Source organism: Mustelus asterias, chromosome 7 (assembly GCF_964213995.1).
Source record: "Mustelus asterias chromosome 7, sMusAst1.hap1.1, whole genome shotgun sequence".
NCBI classification, from domain to species: Eukaryota; Metazoa; Chordata; class Chondrichthyes; order Carcharhiniformes; family Triakidae; genus Mustelus; species Mustelus asterias.
The window spans coordinates 68,991,401-69,008,837 of NC_135807.1; the positions used below are offsets into that span (position 1 = coordinate 68,991,401).

At 41.7% G+C, this 17,437-nt stretch overlaps 1 protein-coding gene across 2 annotated transcripts in view; it reads left to right on the top strand.

The window, feature by feature from the left end:
- fam110b (family with sequence similarity 110 member B) overlaps positions 1 to 17,437 on the top strand; it is a 138,920-nt gene that overhangs the window by 51,028 nt on the left and 70,455 nt on the right. Inside the window, exon 2 of one of the 2 annotated variants that reach the window (XM_078217076.1) lies at positions 12,493 to 12,579. The gene's annotated coding sequence lies outside the window, so the exon portion shown is untranslated. Of the gene's footprint in view, positions 1 to 12,482; positions 12,580 to 17,437 lie in introns of those variants that run through there. The other variant, XM_078217077.1, reaches the window with a different exon arrangement.

Sequence of the window (17,437 nt, forward strand, 5' to 3'; positions counted from 1 at the left end):
AACATAACAGATAAATAGGAATGCCATTACTTGCACGATCCCTTCCAACATCCGAACTTGGAACTATTGTTCCTTCGCTTTCACTGGGTCACAAACCTGGAAAATCTCCCTAACAGCACTGCAGTAGGTCCAGAAGGCAGCTCACCACCACCTTCTCGAGGGCAAAAAAAAATCAAACGAGTAGAAGATGATCATGGATCTCGCCTAACGTTTTGACAATTTATTTTAAATTGGTGCAGTGCAAACAGCTTAATTGGACCTTCAGAAAACTTAAGGAAGGTGGAGGGAGAGGAATGGTGGTGGTGCTTTGGCCCAAGTCAAACTGGCTTAAAAAGTGATATTAAACAGCCCAAAGTGAAAGTCATGATGGAATGAAGTAAGCTTGTAGACAGTGTGGTATCAGCTTGCAATATCAACAAATCAGTCTCCAGGCTCTGAGTCAATTGTAGAGAGGGAGTGGATCCAGGAGCCATTCAAGGGGCAGAGCATCAATGAAGCAATGGTGGATGTTGACCAGTCCAGTTGGAGGGTAGAATAGGAACAGCGAGTTATCTATGAGCCAGCAGAGTTATCAGAGCAATGTGTACCAACCACTGCTCAAGAAGGGAACTCTAAGCATTAAGAGCAGTAAAGACCATGCAGCCAGGGGACGATGAAGGGAATATCTATGGAATCATGGAGTCAACAAAACAAAGGAGATTTGTCATTGACTTCAGAAAGCGTAGTGGAGAACATGCCCTTGTCTACATCAACGGGGACGAGGTAGAAAGGGTCGAGAGCTTCAAGTTTTTAGGTGTCCAGATCACCAACAATCTGTCCTGGGCCCCCATGCAGACACTATAGTTAAGAAAGCCCACCAACGCCTCTACTTTCTCAGAAGACTAAGGAAATTTGGCATGTCAGCTACAACTCGCACCAACGTTTACAGATGACCATAGAAAGCATTCTTTCTGGTTGTATCACAGCTTGGTATGGCCCCTGCTCTGCCCAAGATTGCAAGGGACTACAAAAGATCGTGAATGTAGCCCAATCCATCATGCAAACAAGCTTCCCATCCATTGACTCTGTCTACACTTCCTGCTGCCTCGGCAAAGCAGCCAGCATAATTAAGGACGTCACGCACCCCGGACATTCTCTCTTCCATCTTCTTTAGTCGGGAAAAAGATATAAAATTCTGTGGTCACATACCAACTGACTCGAGAACAGGTTCTTCCCTGCTAACATCACACTTTTGAATGGACCTACCTTGCATTAAATTGATCTTTCTCTACAGCCTACCTATGACATTCTGCACTCTCTCGTTTCCTTCCCTATGAACGGTATGTTTTGTCTGTATAGCGCGCAAGAAACAATATTTCTCACTGTATACTAATAAATGTGACAAATCAAATCAAAAGATGACTGTGCTAATCCAGGGAATAGCTAGCTATTGCACGGTGCAGGAAGAATGAGAGCTGATCAAACCCAGCCCAATGAAGGATGATAAAAGAGTTTGGGTGGACAAGTGAAGTACAGCAAAGTCAATGAACATGGAAATCAAGAAAATGCAGAAATGAGCAACAATATCTGACCAGGATGGGGACCAGATGGAATGGGTTAGCTGAGCAGTGGAGTGGAAACTGGCCCACATGCCCAGATAAGAAAGCTGAGTAGAGCCAGTTCAACGAAGAATGTGGTCATGGTAGACAGAGTGGTAGCAAAGGTGGAAATCATGGTAAAGTTCACATAGCAACAGAAAAATTACCTGAAAAAAAAAATTCAATGCAGGACCCAAATGCAGCAACATCAGAGAAGCCAGCAATGCTTGAGGATAGTGTTAAACTCAGCAAGTGAGGTGACTAATATATAGCTTAAAATTTGAAAATCTAGAATGAGATAACAGAGTCACAATACTTAAGGTTTGCATTTGCCGGTTAAAGTCCAGTAACAGGGTCCAGGAAGGCGTATGATTCAGAGTCCTAACTGTCAGAGTACAGGTAAAAAATACAGAACAAAATATGGTCAAGGAAAGAGACTAGAAATGTGTTCTGTATAGATAGCTTTTAACTTGCAGCTGCAATTGGGGATTGAGCTTGACCATGTTTCTTGTTGTGAGCCAAGTCTTAACTAGTATGTGGAAGGATGAAATGGGAATGGAAAGGCAAAGATTTATAATATACTTCTGGATTGAATTCCAATTCAGTTGGAAGCTACCAGTCCAGGAGCTGTCTGAACTATTTGAATTAAATTTACCTGGACAAAATTCAAATGCAGAACAGTGGACTTGTTGCCCTATTTTGAACCATGTGATGGGCACTGAGACAGTTCTTGCATTTCAGTGCTGGAGTATTCTAACCTTTTTAACTTGGATTTCTAAGTGATTCCCCAGGGAAATAATTGGTATCCTCCTTTGGAGAAGTGCAATATATATTTTAATGGGTTATGCACTGTCCGCAGTCGTGGGAAGTCTGCTGCTTAACTCACTTTGTCCTCATTCACATTAGGAAATTTGGCCACTTGTGCATATATCTGGAAGCTACTAAGGTCTGTGAAACATATACCTTAGGATGGATCATTGCCTTCAGGGGAGACAATTGGAGAAAGTGGTACTGTATATTGCAATTATGAACTTCAGAATCTTCGAGGTTTACCTGAGAAATAAGTTGCTCGGTTTCGCATTATTACTCGAGTCAAATAAAAATAAATTGAACCTACTCATTAAGTGTTGCATATAGCTAACCACAACCAGCTACATATTTGATCCAATTGTCCACACTGTACAATACAAAAATACCTTTTTAGAAGACCATAACTAAAAAATGGTCACTTTAGGCTTGGGGCAAGATTATCTGGCCCTTCCAGCCAGCAGGATCTTCACCACCACCACCGCCCTCCCTCCACCTTCGCCAGATTCCCAGCTGGTGGGGCAGGCAAGCCATATAGAGCGTCACAGACTTCAGCAGGACCGGAAGATCTTCTGCCACAAGCAAACCTGTGACAGGGGGGGGGGTTTGGAAAATCACAGCCTTCGTTTATTTTGCTGAACTGAACGCTTCTCAATAGTTTAGTTACCAGAAGATGTGCCTGAGTATATAAACCATAAAGTTTTGCCACTGTAGCAAGATATCAACATTGTTCACTCTCAAGTTATTGCATTTGAAATGTTGTTGAATATGACTTGGAGATGAGGGAAACATAAGAACTAGGAGTAGGAGTAGGCCATCTGGCCCCTCTAGCCTGCTCCGCCATTCAATAAGATCATGGCTGATCTTTTTGTGGACTCAGCTCCACTTATCCGCCCACTCACCATAACCCTTAATTCCTTTACTGTTCAAAAATTTATCTATCCTTGCCTTAAAAACATTCAATGATGTAGCCTCAACTGCTTCACTGGGCAGGGAATTCCACAGATTCACAACCCTTTGTGTGAAGAAGTTCTTCCTCAACTCAGTCCTAAATCTGCTTCCCCTTATTTTGAGGCTATGCCCCCTAGTTCTAGTTTCACCTGCCAGTGGAAACAACTTCCCTGCTTCTATCTTATCTATTCCCTTCATAATCTTAGATGTTTCTATAAGATCTCCCCTCATTCTTCTGAATTCCAGTCTGTCAGTCTCTCCTCATAAGCCAGCCCTCTCAACTCCAGAATCAACCTGGTGAATCTCCTCTGCACTCCCCCAGTGCCAGTATATCCTTTCTCAAGTAAGGAGACCAAAACTGTACACAGTACTCCAGGTGTGGCCTCACCAGCACCTTATACAGCTGCAACATAATCTCGCTGTTTTTAAACTCCATCCCTCTAGCAATGAAGGACAAAATTCCATTTGCCTTCTTAATTACCTGCTGCATCTGCAAACCAACTCCTTGAGATTCCTTCACAAGGACACCCAGGTCCCTCTGCACAGCAGCATGCTGCTGTTTTTTACCATTTAAATAATAGTCCATTTTGCTGTTATTCCTACCAAAATGGATGACCTCACATTTACCAACATTGTACTCCATCTGCCAGACCCTCGCCCACTCACTTAGACTATCTATATCCCTTTGCAGACTTTCAGCATCCTCTGCACACTTTGCTCTTCCACCCATCTTAGTGTCATCTGCGAATTTTGACACACTACACTTGGTCTCCAACTCCAAATCATCTATGTAAATCGTAAACAATTGCAGTCCCAACACTGATCCCTGAGGCACACCACTAGTCACTGATTGCCAACCAGAAAAACACCCATTTACCCCCACTCTTTGCTTTCTGTTAGTTAACCAATCCTCTATCCATGCTAATACATTACCCGTAACACTGTGCCCCTTTATCTTATGTAGCAGTCTTTAGTGCGGCACCTTGTCAAATGCCTTCTGGAAATCCAGATACACCACATCCATAGGTTCCCCATTGTCCACTGCAACATGTGATGTTCTCAAAGAATTCCACCAAATTAGTCAAACATGACCTGCCCTTCATGAACCCATGCTGCGTCTTACCAATGGGACAATTTATATCCAGATGCCTTGCTATTTCTTCCTTGATGATAGATTCAAGCATTTTCCCTACTACAGAAGTTAAGTTAACCGGCCTATAGTTACCTGCCTTTTGTCTACCTCCTTTTTTAAACAGTGGCGTCACATTTGCTGTTTTCCAATCTGGGGAACCACCCTAGAGTCCAGCGAACTTTGGTAAATTACCAGCAGTGCATTTGCTATTTCTCCCGCCATCTCTTTTAGTACCCTGGGATGCATTCCATCAGGACCAGGAGACTTGTCTACCTTTAGCCCCATTAACTTGCCTAACACTACCTCTTTCGTGATGATGATAGCCTTCCTGTCATCAATTTTTGGCATGTGTCTTCCACTGTGAAGACCGACACAAAATACCTGTTCAATGCCTCAGCCATTTTCTCATTTCCAGTTATTACATCCCCTGTCTCGTCCTCTAAAGGACCAATGTTTACTTTCGCCACTCTTTTTTTGTTTTATGTACTTGTAGACGTTTTAAACTTTTCATGTTTTGTGAAGCATCTGCTTCCCTTCAGAAAACAGAACTGACAACCAGCCTTTGGTGATCTAAAAGTTTTAAAAAAGTTTTATTTATTAGTCACAAATAAGACTTACATTAACACTGCAATGAAGTTACTGTGAAATTCCCCTAGTCGCCACAGTCTGGCGCCTGTTCGTGTCAATGCACCTAACCAGTTACTATGATTTTAATCTATATAGTGGCAGTTCTCTTCATTTGAAAAGTTTGAACAAGTTCAAAGCCAGTAAGCCAACCTTTTTATGATCCCAAATATCATAAATGGGTATTTCTTGAATGAGGTAAATTGTAGCAGTTTATCATAAAAACTTTAAAAATTGTTGCAGTATTCCTTTAAGAAGTTGCCTTTTCATTTCTCCCTAATCTGTTGATTTAGTTTTACTGATTTGCCAAAAAAAGACCATGAAACAAGCAGAAAAGATCTTTAGAAGTGGGAGGGCAAAATTACAGAAGGATGCAACGAGAAAAAACTTAGAAGTAATACCAAACCAAAGTGTAAATGACGGAAGCATAAAGATATCAGCAGATTAAATGGGCAAAACTGTCGCAAGTGATTTTCACTATAGGCAAATGTGAGGTCATCCATTTGGACCAAATAGGGATAGAATCTAGTACCTTCTAAAGGGTGAAAAGATAGAAACAGTAGACGTCCAGAAAAATTAGGGGATTCAGGAAAATAGAACATTAAATTGTAATGAACAGGAATGGAAAATAATCAAAAAGGCCAATAGAATGCTGGACGTTCTGGGTTAGAAGTCCTGCTGGAGCTATATGAAGCCTTGGTAAGAGCACATCTGGAGTAATGTGGACAGTTCTACATACAATACCTTGGGAATGATATATTGACCTTGGAGGGAGTGAGGTGTAGATTAATGAGAATGATATCTGGATTAATTTTAAAGTTTATGAAGTTTATTTATTAGTGTCACAGGTAGGCTTACATTAACACCGCAATGAAGTTACTGTGAAAATGTCATAGTCGCCACACTCGGGCGCCTGTTCGGGTACACTGAGGGAGAATTTAACATGGCCAAGGCACCTAACCAGCGTGTGGGAAAACCCACGCAGACACGGGGAGAAAGTGCAGACTCCGCGCAGTGACCCAAGCCAGGAATTGACCCGGGTCCCTGGCGCTGTGAGGCAGGAGTGCTAACCACTGTTGCACCATTCTGAGGAGAGATTACACAAACTAGGGTTGTGTCTCCTGGCATTTAGAAGGTTGAGGAGTGACTTGATGGAAGTTTTCAAAATCTTCCAAGGAGTTGATCGTGTGGATGGAGAGAAACTATTTCTGCAGGTTGGAGATTCTCGGACTAGGGCACATAGTGATCTTCATGGATGAAGTTAGAAATCATCCACAAAATCGAGTTTGATGGATTTTGTTAATCGAATGTATTAAAGGGACATTGTTGGGGGGGGTGGGGGGGGGGGGCGCATGTAGAGTTAGATCACAGATCAGTCTGATTTCTATCTCTAACTTGTGGGACAGCATGAAGGATTAAATTATCTATCATGTTCCTATGTTCATTTATTTTCGACTGCAATTACTATTGGGGACCATATCTCGGCAATGGTGTAGATGCAGAAGAGATAGACCAAAATAATTCTAAAGAAGAGGCTTTAGTTAAAGGACTAATTCATGAGAGCAGAAGAAATATTTATTGAGGCGTTAGAAGTTCATAAAGGGTTTTGAAAAGCTACTTGCTGGTTGGCAGTGATAAATTTAAGCTTATCAGAAGAATGAAGGGAGAGTTGGAAATTTTTTTTACATAAGTTATTAGGATATGACATTTTATTTTTCTAATTTGTGGTCATGTGCCTGCTGCCGTTGTCTTTCTAGGTGATAGAGGTTGGGATTTGGAAGTCACTGTTAGTGGACGTTGCAGAGTTGGGAGGTATGAGTGTTTAAGGTGGTGGATGTGGTGCTGATCGAAGTGGGTTGCTTTATCCTGGATGATGTTGAGATTCTTGAATATGATTGGAGTTGCATTCATTCGAGTAATTGGAGGGTATTCCATTACCTTCTTAACCTCTGTCTTGTAGATGGTAGACAAGAGTTTGAGCAGTCAGAGATCAGTTATTGACTGCAAAATTCTGAGCCTCTTGCTTCTCTTTTCTGACGAGGAACAGTCATGGTGGAAAAATCCATAATTATTGTTTTTTTTAAATTGGATAAACTTCCAAAGTTTTTTTAAAAATGGAAAAGAATGTGAAACGTGTATGAGAATAAATAATAACTTAACATTTTGCCTTGGATTTTCTGAGAGGATCCCAGTTCACTTGCTCTGATGCGAACCCCACGTGGTTGCAAGCAAACCATGGCCACGCTAGTCCAGATAAGATGTCATTGTGGTGTGACCAAGAAAGTTGCTAACAGTCTATACCAAATCTTATTGCTATCTGGAACCCTCGAATAGATTAGTAGACTTATTTATTAACTTAGACTTATTAAAGTCAATCGGTCTGCAATATCAGCTTTTTGTTAGGAAAACCAATTTTTTCAAGTTAGATTTACTTCAAAAAAAGCTGAATGCTAAAGAAGCTATGAATTGATCAAGGGCCTTTTGTATAAAGAAAAGACAATAATCATGCTGACGGAACAGGTTGTAAATGGAGATTATTATGATCTCCATAGAGATCAATAACAAAAGAAAGGAATGCGCACAAACCCAATGGAAAGAAAATCGATGGACAGGATTTCACATTTGAAAACTTTTTTTACTGTAACAAAACCAACTAAAACCAACACAATTCAAATATTAACTGACAGATAGAGGATATTTCAAATAAGTAGGTGAATTTCACTTCAAATAGTCAATATAGCAAAGATGGGCCTCATGAAGTTACAAGCGCTCACCTTACTTCGTGTACAAATGTGCGACCACGTGCAATCACAATATTTCCGCCAATGTCTTCATTTTGTAGGGGATCTCAAGACATATCTGTGTTTACTCATAACATTCCCAAAGGAGTACCTGTCCTCTCCAAAAGTATACTTTACCTTTACAAAGAACTCTGCTAGGTTTAGACCTTTTCCTCAAAAGTCAAAACCTTTGAGTTGCATTTCTGAAACTTTAATGACCAAAATTGCTTCTGTTTAAAGGGCAGCTGCAAAATGTGCTGCTTCGTCCCTGAGCTGCAGATGTGTGAAATAACTCCCACCCCCAGGTTCGGGGGTGAAGCTTCCAGATTCAAGGCCATTTTGGTTAAGGCATGGAGCCTTTCTGACTTTATGAAAATTCAGACTGTAGTCTCTGCTCGATTCAGAGACTTGCTTCAATACTAGGATCTGTTCGAAGACTAACAAACAGAATACCAATCCATTTGGAGAGAGTTTTGCTTGTTTCCTCTTTACATGAATTCTCAATGTGTTCTGAACTACCAAGCAGAAAATACTGGCTGAACCAAACCCTCTGCAATTAGGTTTTAATTTACTCTTTGCTTCTTAGCTGTTCATTCCCATGGAAAAACTAGAAAGAATATAGGGAATGGATAAGGAGATTGCTTGAGAATATTGAAAGAAAGTGAATCAACCAGTAGGAAAATAAACGTTTGATTGCAAGAGCATTAGGACTCAAGAACTCATAAGGACTCGAAAATCTGCATAGGATTGTGTATGCCCTGTTTGAGAGCAGATATCCACTCCATCTGACAAAGGAGCAGCGCTCCGAAAGCTAATGGCATTTGCTACCAAATAAACCTGTTGGACTTTAACCTGGTGTTGTTAAAACTCTTGCTGTGTTTACCCCAGTCCAACGCCGGCAGCTCCACATCATTCCCATGGTAACAGGGGCATTTCTTGGAATCTAGGTCACAATCAGGATACCAATTGACCTTTCAGAATATTCCCCGGTCCATTTTGGTCTTAAAGAGACTAAAGAAAACATATGCTTTCAAAAGCACATGGGTCACGAACATTCCTCCTTCAAAAGCCAGGATTTTTCAACAACCCTTTTGGAATGCAGCACGCTTTAACATTAACAACTGCCGTTAAAATGCTATAATGTTTATAAAGATTATGATTTTCCTTTGTTGCATTTTACAATTAAATATTTTGCTTTGGCAACACCATAAGGTTTATGTAACCCTAGCTGTCACATTAAAAGTTTAGCTTGCATGAGTTCTTGAGTCCTAATGCTCTTGCAATCAAACGTTTATTTTCCTACTGGTTGATTCATTTTCTTTCAATATTCTCAAGCAATCTCCTTATCCATTCTCTATATTCTTTCTAGTTTTTCCATTTTCTTAGTGAATACGTTGTATATTGTTAACTTTGCACTCCTCAAGTTTTTGTAAAATCTGCATAGGATTGTGTATATCCTGGACCCTGGGATAACATTAATGATGGATTGAATGGTTTTACAACTTGTTTAGTCTGGTTAACCTTGTCATGAACAACATTGTTAATTATTGCAACCCATCTGGCTTTTGAGGGCTGGCTATCGCGAATTGAAACTTGAGAAGACATTCCCTCTCATTCTGCTTTTTACACTCTGTATTAAACAATTTACTCCTCTTTTCTTTAAAGCGGACATCAGATTTTACCCTTGGGATGTTTTCAGTCTAGTTTCAAAGCTTTTAAAGCAGGCTCTGAACAATTCTGCTTAGGTTTTTACACCTGGGGCTGGATTTAACATTTGCAATTACTGTCTACATTAAGGCCCTGAATCTGCCTTCAGTGTCATATTATGTTATCACAATGGGCAGTGGCGGGTGGGTGAGAGTGGGAGGCTATTTTGTTTAACTACTTCGGTGGAATGGTGAGAAGGAAGGGGTACATGTGCATCCAAAACCTGCCACTCTCCAGAATGCCGAAGCCACCCTGCTTTAAAGTCACGGGACTTTGGGCCCAGTGTCCATCTTCAATCCCCATGGGTCACTTTGCAATCTCAGCATTGCCCACTTCAGAGTTCTGCTAGACGTGTCGACTAATCAGATTCAGCTGACAGCTCTTGGGCAGGACATCCTCCTATGAAAGAGAAAGTCTGACCCTCTGCTTGTTACAGCTGCCTGAACCATGTTATTGCTGAACGGTGACCCAAGCCTGTTGGAAACTCCTGCCTGTAAAATCAAGCTTATCATTTCAATTTTTAAAATAATTTCAGGTTTTTAAGTGTCTAAGTTTCTGAAAAAAAAGGTCAGCCAACCAAATTTCTAAATTATTGGAAAGGCCAATTGAATTCACTATCCTGTCTAAATGCAGGATCACTTTTCTTCCAATTAAAGTCCTCTTTGGTCTTTCAGGTTGTTTTGATATTCAGCTGAGTGTTTTATTAACCTTTTTTATTCAGTTCACAATTTTTCCTAATCCTCCTCCTGTTTCTCCTGAACTCAAACTTTGTCCAGTTCCATGTTGAAAAACGTCTCTTCCTCTTTTTGAAGTTCTAACTTGCATTCATGAGTACATATTTCTTCTTGCAGCTCTACAATGCTACTGTTGTACTCAGCATTTCCATTTTCCATCCAAGTATGTATTTCCTTTCTCTCATTGTTCACTGTGTATACTATCTCTACCTGCTTTGCAAACCTTGCTTTCTCTGCATTTTTACTTCAGGCTGTTTTACAACTTCTTCAATAGCCTTTAAACTTTGCTCTTGAAGGGACATTGAAGGGGCAGAAAGAAAACACATACTTCTTTAAGAAAATGGGTCATCACAATATAGAAGTGACCATTTGCAGACTTAAAAACTCCCTTTCCTGTTGGTCCTTTAAATCCAAGGAACAGACTTGAAAGTTTACCTGGTCTGGCCTACATGTGACTCTAGAGCCACAGCAATGTGATTGACTCTCAACCCTTGGGCAACTAGGGATGGGCAATAAATGCAGCCTGGCCAACGATGCCCATATCCCATGAATGAATATTTTTTTTAGAAACTGCATATTTAAACCCCTTCCTATTCGGTTCCTTCTCTACCACAGTACTGAAATGGCTCTCATCAACATCTTGAATTACATCCTATGTGTCAGTGGCAACCTGTTCCTCCTCCCTCAGCTGTGTGCAACATTTATGTTCCACACTCCCATCCTTTCCTTTCCTCTGTTATGTAGCAGAGTGAGACTGCCCTCAGGAGCCCCCCCATCCCCAGGTTCCATCTTGAAACCACTCCCTCTCCCCCCCCAACACCATCTTGCTGCTGTTCAGCAGCACCACCCAATAATTGAACGCCAGGTTCCACATGCATGCTAATAGCACCCGACTGTCCCTAATTCCCACCTCCCCCTAGCCCTTGACAGCCTCTGATTTGTCATGATGCTTGTCAGACTCCCAGTATTAGATGAACAGATGTTTCCTGTAATTAATAAAACTGATGCTGCTGTCTTTGGCAGCGCTTCCCAAACTCTCTTCCAATGTGACCCCATTTTAATTCCTCAGACTTTTATCACCCTCGAGTGAAATTTGGTGGGTGGAAGGGAGCGGTATTAAGACTGTCGAGTGGGGTGGGTGGGGTGGGTGGTGATAAGTTGTTGAGTGAGTGAGGGGGGATCTTAAAACCGCTGAAAGAAACAGAGACCTGGCTTTTACAGGTGGTTGTAATTGGCCTCGGAGAACAGTCCGTTAAACCATGCCCACTGATAGAAAAATAACACTGACTTCTAAAGGGGTCCCACAGCTGGCAAAACACAGTACAAGCTCAAAGCCACCATTGCTGTCTCAGAGTTCATGTCCCAAAATCTCAGCTCTTTCACCCCCCCGCCCCACACACACACACACACACACAGACCCCTGCATAATTTGGGAACCCTTGGTTTTTGATCTCCAGCACAAATTTGGTTCCCAGGTCATCACCCCCCCCCCCCCCCTCCCCCCTGTCAAATTCTGAGGCTGAACCAAACTATTAATAACCTTTTGTCTACAGCTGAGTTCTTACTCTTTGCACTGCCTACTTCCTCCTCTGCAGCATGAACATCTGCTGCTCTGCCTCTGCTCATCTGCTATTGAAACGATGATCCTTGTTACTGTTAGCCAATTGGTGCTCCCCTGCCTGGCCTCCCACCCGCTCTAAACTCGAACACATCCTAAACTCTGCTGCCTGTACCCTAGCTCATGCCAAGTCTTGTTCACTCAATACCCTATCCTTGCAGACCTCCTTGGCCCCCAACCAGGCAATGTATTCATTTTAAAATTGCCATCCTTGTTTTTAAACCTTTTCTTGACATGGGCCACCCTATCTCTGTAACCTGCTCCAACCCTTGCTGTGATCTATTCTATGTCTTCCATTTTAACTGCTTTAATATCGACAGCTATGTTTTCAGCTGTGTAACCCCTACACTCTGGAATTTCCCCTCTAACACTTTCAGCCTCTCTAACTGGTCTTCTTTAAAAGCGAGCTCCACCTGTCCTACCTGTCTTATGTGGCTTAGCATGAAGCTTTGTCTATGTTCTTGTGAAGTGCTTGGAACTCTTACTGTGTAAAAGCTCATGTAAATACAATTGTTATGCAAATAAGGGACAACAATATTTTTATGGCTGTGTTTTTTTTTAGGTCATCGTTTTTAAGGATCTAGTCAATTGCAGTGGATTGAAAAAGCAAAGTATTCCTACCCACCACCTGCCTGTTCCTGTGCTAACGGTGAGTTGGTATCATTGAACTACATTTTTCAAACTGTTATTTTAGGCCTAAAGCTATTTGTGTCGTCTGCCAGCTGAATTAGCAGAGACTTGCGGGCACACCTGTCTCGGCCTGGTATTGTAAGAATTTTCTCCTGAAATTTTCTCTTCCCATCTGTCTGCCTTCTGTGCGCACCTGACACCAGTTAGGAGGTAACATCAATGAGTGGTTCTCAAATTATTGTTTAACTGTTTAGCGTGTTTCCCTTTCTGTGTGCCATCAGTAATTGCCATCTAGAATGCTTTGAAATGCTTCGAAGTTTTGTTGAAATAGTAGTGTTCAACCACGGCTTAGAGCCTCACTAGTCCCAGACACAATCAGAAATCGAGCCACAGCATTGCAGACCTAATTATTTGACTCCGTGTGCAGCCAACAAGGCTGGAAACCAGCACCAGGGCCTTGTAATTCCAGCCCTTGTAGGTAAAGTATAACAAATCTGTATGTAAGCATGTGTGAAAATAAATACAACTGAAGCATGTGATACAGTAATGTGCTGGAGTAGAAACTTTATGAAGTTCAGTAGGCTTACTTTTCTTTATTTGTACTCAAATTGTATTCACCGGCACAGTGGATAGCTGGCCACGGCGCCAGGGACTCGGGTTCAATTCCTGACTCAGTTCACTGTCTTTTGTGGAGTTTGCACATTCTTCCCGTGTCAGCGTGGGTTTTCTCCGGGTGCTCCGGTTTCCTCCCACTCTCCAAAGATGTACGGGTTAGGTTGATTGGCTATGCTCTATTGCCCCTTAGTGTCAGGGAGATTAGTAGGGTAAAATACGTTGGGTTACGGGGATAGGCCCTGGGTGGGATTGTCAGTGTAGGCATGATGGGGCAAATGGCTCTTTCTGCACTGTAGGGATGCTACAAAATTAAATAATTATTGCAAGCATAACGACGAAACATCATTGACTGTTAACTTTTAATTGGCTGTATTGCACATGGGTGGGTTTGGAAGTAGCTATGTCAATTTAATTAAAATTGGTACTTTTTTCTTCAAGATGAGATGTCTTCACAGCTGGCCATAAAAGATCATATAGGAAAGCAAAGTTCTCCTGGTAGCCGGGCCAGCATTTATTGCATAACCAGCACAACCAGAACAGATTATATATTTGGTAGCATTTGTGGCATTTGCTGTGTGGAAGTTGCTGCATCTTTCACATTACAGCAGTGACTGCAGTTCATTTTTAAGCACTCACATTAGCTGTTCTTTGGGACCTTGAGATCATTTGCATCCAGCTTTTCTAAGAATCTCATTAATTCAGTGGGATAGAGCAACAACTTGTATTGATGTTGTACATTTAATGAAGTCAAACATCCCAAGCTGCTTCACAGGAGCATAATCAATCAAAATTGACACCAAGACAAAGATGAAAGATGTTAGTAGAGGTGACCAACAGCTTGGTCAAAGTGGAAGATTTTAAGAAATGTTGTAAGGGACAGATTTGGAGGGATATATGAGAGAATTTCCTTCAGGACTTGGTGACTGAAAGGCATCGCTGGTAAAGGAACTATAGGCCCGATTTTACCATTGCGTCGCACCCATTTTTGGGTGCGAAAACTTGGTAAATTCGGGCGTGAGGCAATTAGTGTGAGTCACGCCCGCATCCGCGCAGGTGCCCACTTTACCAAGGCCCGAAAATGGCCGTGATCCGAACCTTTGCATGCATTTAAATTGACTTAATGAGCTGGACGCCCAAACTTACCTGCATTTCCCCCTTTAGCATCGCATTTGCCCATCCAGTTTCGGCACGAAACAGACATGCTCGGCAAAGGTCTGTTTCGGATGCTCCACCTCCTGAAGAGGTAGGTTCAGTGCTTCCAACAGCTCTCTGATTCAGATTGGTGGTGGAGGGGGGAGGGAGGCGGGCCAGATTGTTCTCTGATTGGAGGAGGGGGGAGGAAGAGGAGAAGGGCCAGATGTATCTTTGGTGGGGGGAAGGAGGGAGGCCCGATCATTCTCTGGTGGGTGGGTGGGAGGGAGGGTGGGGGGAGGCCTGATCATTCTCTGGTGGGGGTGCAGGGGGGGAATCCGCTGCCACTCTGCGGGCGATCGGTGGGGGGGGAAGTGGGGCAGGGGGTCACGGTCTGGGTTGCGAGGTGGGGGTGTGTGGATAAGGGGGACAGTTACGTTGTGGGATGGGGCGATGTCTGTGGGGGCCATCGCTCTCGGGCCACCTTATCCGCTTTTTGCGGCCCGGGAGCGATGTGGCATGGGAGCTTTTTTCAATTTTTTTTTCACTGCGCATGCGCAGTTGAAGGCTCCAATCGGAGCTGCGGCGTTTCGGGCGCGATAAGCTGCACCCACAGTGCGATTCAGACTCGCGATTTTATTTTCAGGCTAAGTGTATATGGGGGCAACTGAGAACAGGTTTCCAAGTCGGATCTGAATTATATCCAGATTCAGCACTTAGGGCTGGAATTTACCATTTTAATTCTATGTGCCCAAGGGCTGGAAGAGGTTACAGATCGAGGGATAGAGAATTGGGCTCTGATTAGATTCTTAATAAGATGCAAATTTTAAAATTGAGTTGAACCATGTGGATCATACAGGTGGGCCCTTTGCATCTAATCACCACCTATAAGGCAATACTGTGATTTTGGTAGGTTGGTGTGTTACGCGACTGCATCCTTTAAACCATATTATTTTCAGCATGATGTTGTGAAAGGTGCTTTTTACTTTATTTTCTTAATGAATGCTGTGGCTGGGTCTTTAAAGACCTGCAGCTCTGAGTAATTCAGTTTGTACTCTTTAACATTCACCATGCTGGGATCAGCTAATGAAGGCCTTCGGCAATCTTGCAGCTACCCAGTAATCTGTTCCCATATCTCTTTTCGTCATGCTGAGGGAGTCCCAGTAACAGGAAATATCAGAAAGTGATCCACATGATGCTTCTGCGTCTCGGGACATCAGAGTTCATAATAGGAAGTGCCATAGGCATCACTATCCTCCTCCATTTCTCTCTATCGAGAAAGCCAAGGTTCAAAAGCAGAGGTTCTTAGCCAAAACATATAGGTGGCTTAAGGCTAAATTTTCCACGTGCTGTTGGCTGGAGTGGACATTGGAAAATTGGACATGTGCAGCACATGATTTTCAATCCATTCAATTTTAACTTGTTGATCTTCTTTGGCATGGCACGTGCAAATCAAAATTGAATGCTTCAGGTAGAGTTGAGTCAGACTTGGCATAATTGGATAAGACATGCAAAAGTAACCCAACCCCTATTTTAAACTCATTCTGTCTATATTTACACTGTAAAGTCATTGCTCCATATTTATAATGGAAACTGTTTAAGCAAACATGATAATTATACCTCTCCCACCAGTGATGACACTGCAATGAATATCAATTTCATTGAAATATTTGCAAAGAATATGATGTGACTCCTCGTTTGGTGAAGAATAACAGATGTTTTATCAGCTTTGAAGTTTGCTTATGGTTAGCAACCTCTCTCAGGAAATCTTGGATACCCTCCTATATTCAATATTCATCACAGTCCAAACATTTAACATTATCTTGGGAAATTTTGATTTGCAGACACACAAAGTGGATTTTATACATTGCCTGGGCTGCACGAAACATGTAGAACAATCTTATGTTCAAGGCAGCTGTCAGCAGCAACACAACTTTGATTTTGAAACCCATTGGACTATTTTCCAGCACATTAACTCACTTCCATGTTTGCTACAGGGTTGGTTTTACATTTTCTAGGTTTGTGCCTAATTGCCGTATATATTTTAATCAATATGTTTTAATGGTACAGCTTTGCTGCGCCCTTTGTTTCAGTTTGCATTTGGCAGGTCAGCAAACACATTCTCGCTGAAGAGACAACAGTTTCAAAGAGGAAGTTGTGTGCTTGCTGAATAATATCTAATAATAGCTGTGGCAAGATTTGCTATTAGCCCACATTTATGCTATGCAGTTAGAAGGCGGAGAACCTGCAGCTTTTTACTACTCTTTAATCAAGATCTATTTTCATGCTTCTGCCCAAACAGAAGCCCGCCCCAGAATATTGCCTTTCTAGTCTCCTCTATTTTTTTCATCCAATTGTTCTACTCACTTGGGACACATCAGACAAGAGTGCCTGGGAAAGGAGAAATTATTTTTCCTCTATCTGTTAATTTGTTCTTTTCTGTCATGACCAAAAGGTGCTAAAAATAAAACTTGCCTTTTTTTGCTTCTCTGCTTTGAGTATAATCTGCAGTCATGAAAAAGTGTCTTTTACTTGGCAAAGAGCAGAGCTTGAATTTTTGAAATTGTGTTTTATGATTTGCAAAAGCTTCTGATGGGGCAATTGAGGAACAAGATGATGAATGGATTTTTCTTTTTTTTTTAGTCCAACAATCTTTACAAAATGTGTTAATGTATAATGAGTGATGGAAGTAACATGAGTAATGAGAGATACAATTGGGAAAATTGAAGAAAAATGTAGACTGAAAAACAATGAGATATGAAAAAGCCCATTTTAGGAAGGGATGCCGGGTCAAAAATTAATATGTTCCTTTTTTAGTATCTACAAAAAAATGTAATCAAATGCACATTCCAGAAATCTGTTACAAAATTTTTCTGCAGTGAACAAAAAAGGAACGAAGGTTGGTTGTTAACATGTCTTTTGTAAAGCCCAAGCACAGAGCAATAAACGGGCAAATTAAAGTGAATTATTCTCGCGCATTCGGTAACTTTGGGAGACATAGACCATAGCACCATTCCAGAAATTCTGCACGGTGAAAACTTTTAAACAATTAATTACATTATGCCATATTGGCCAAAGGGACTTTTGAATGCTAATGAATGTGTGGACATTAACAGCATATAAACGAATCA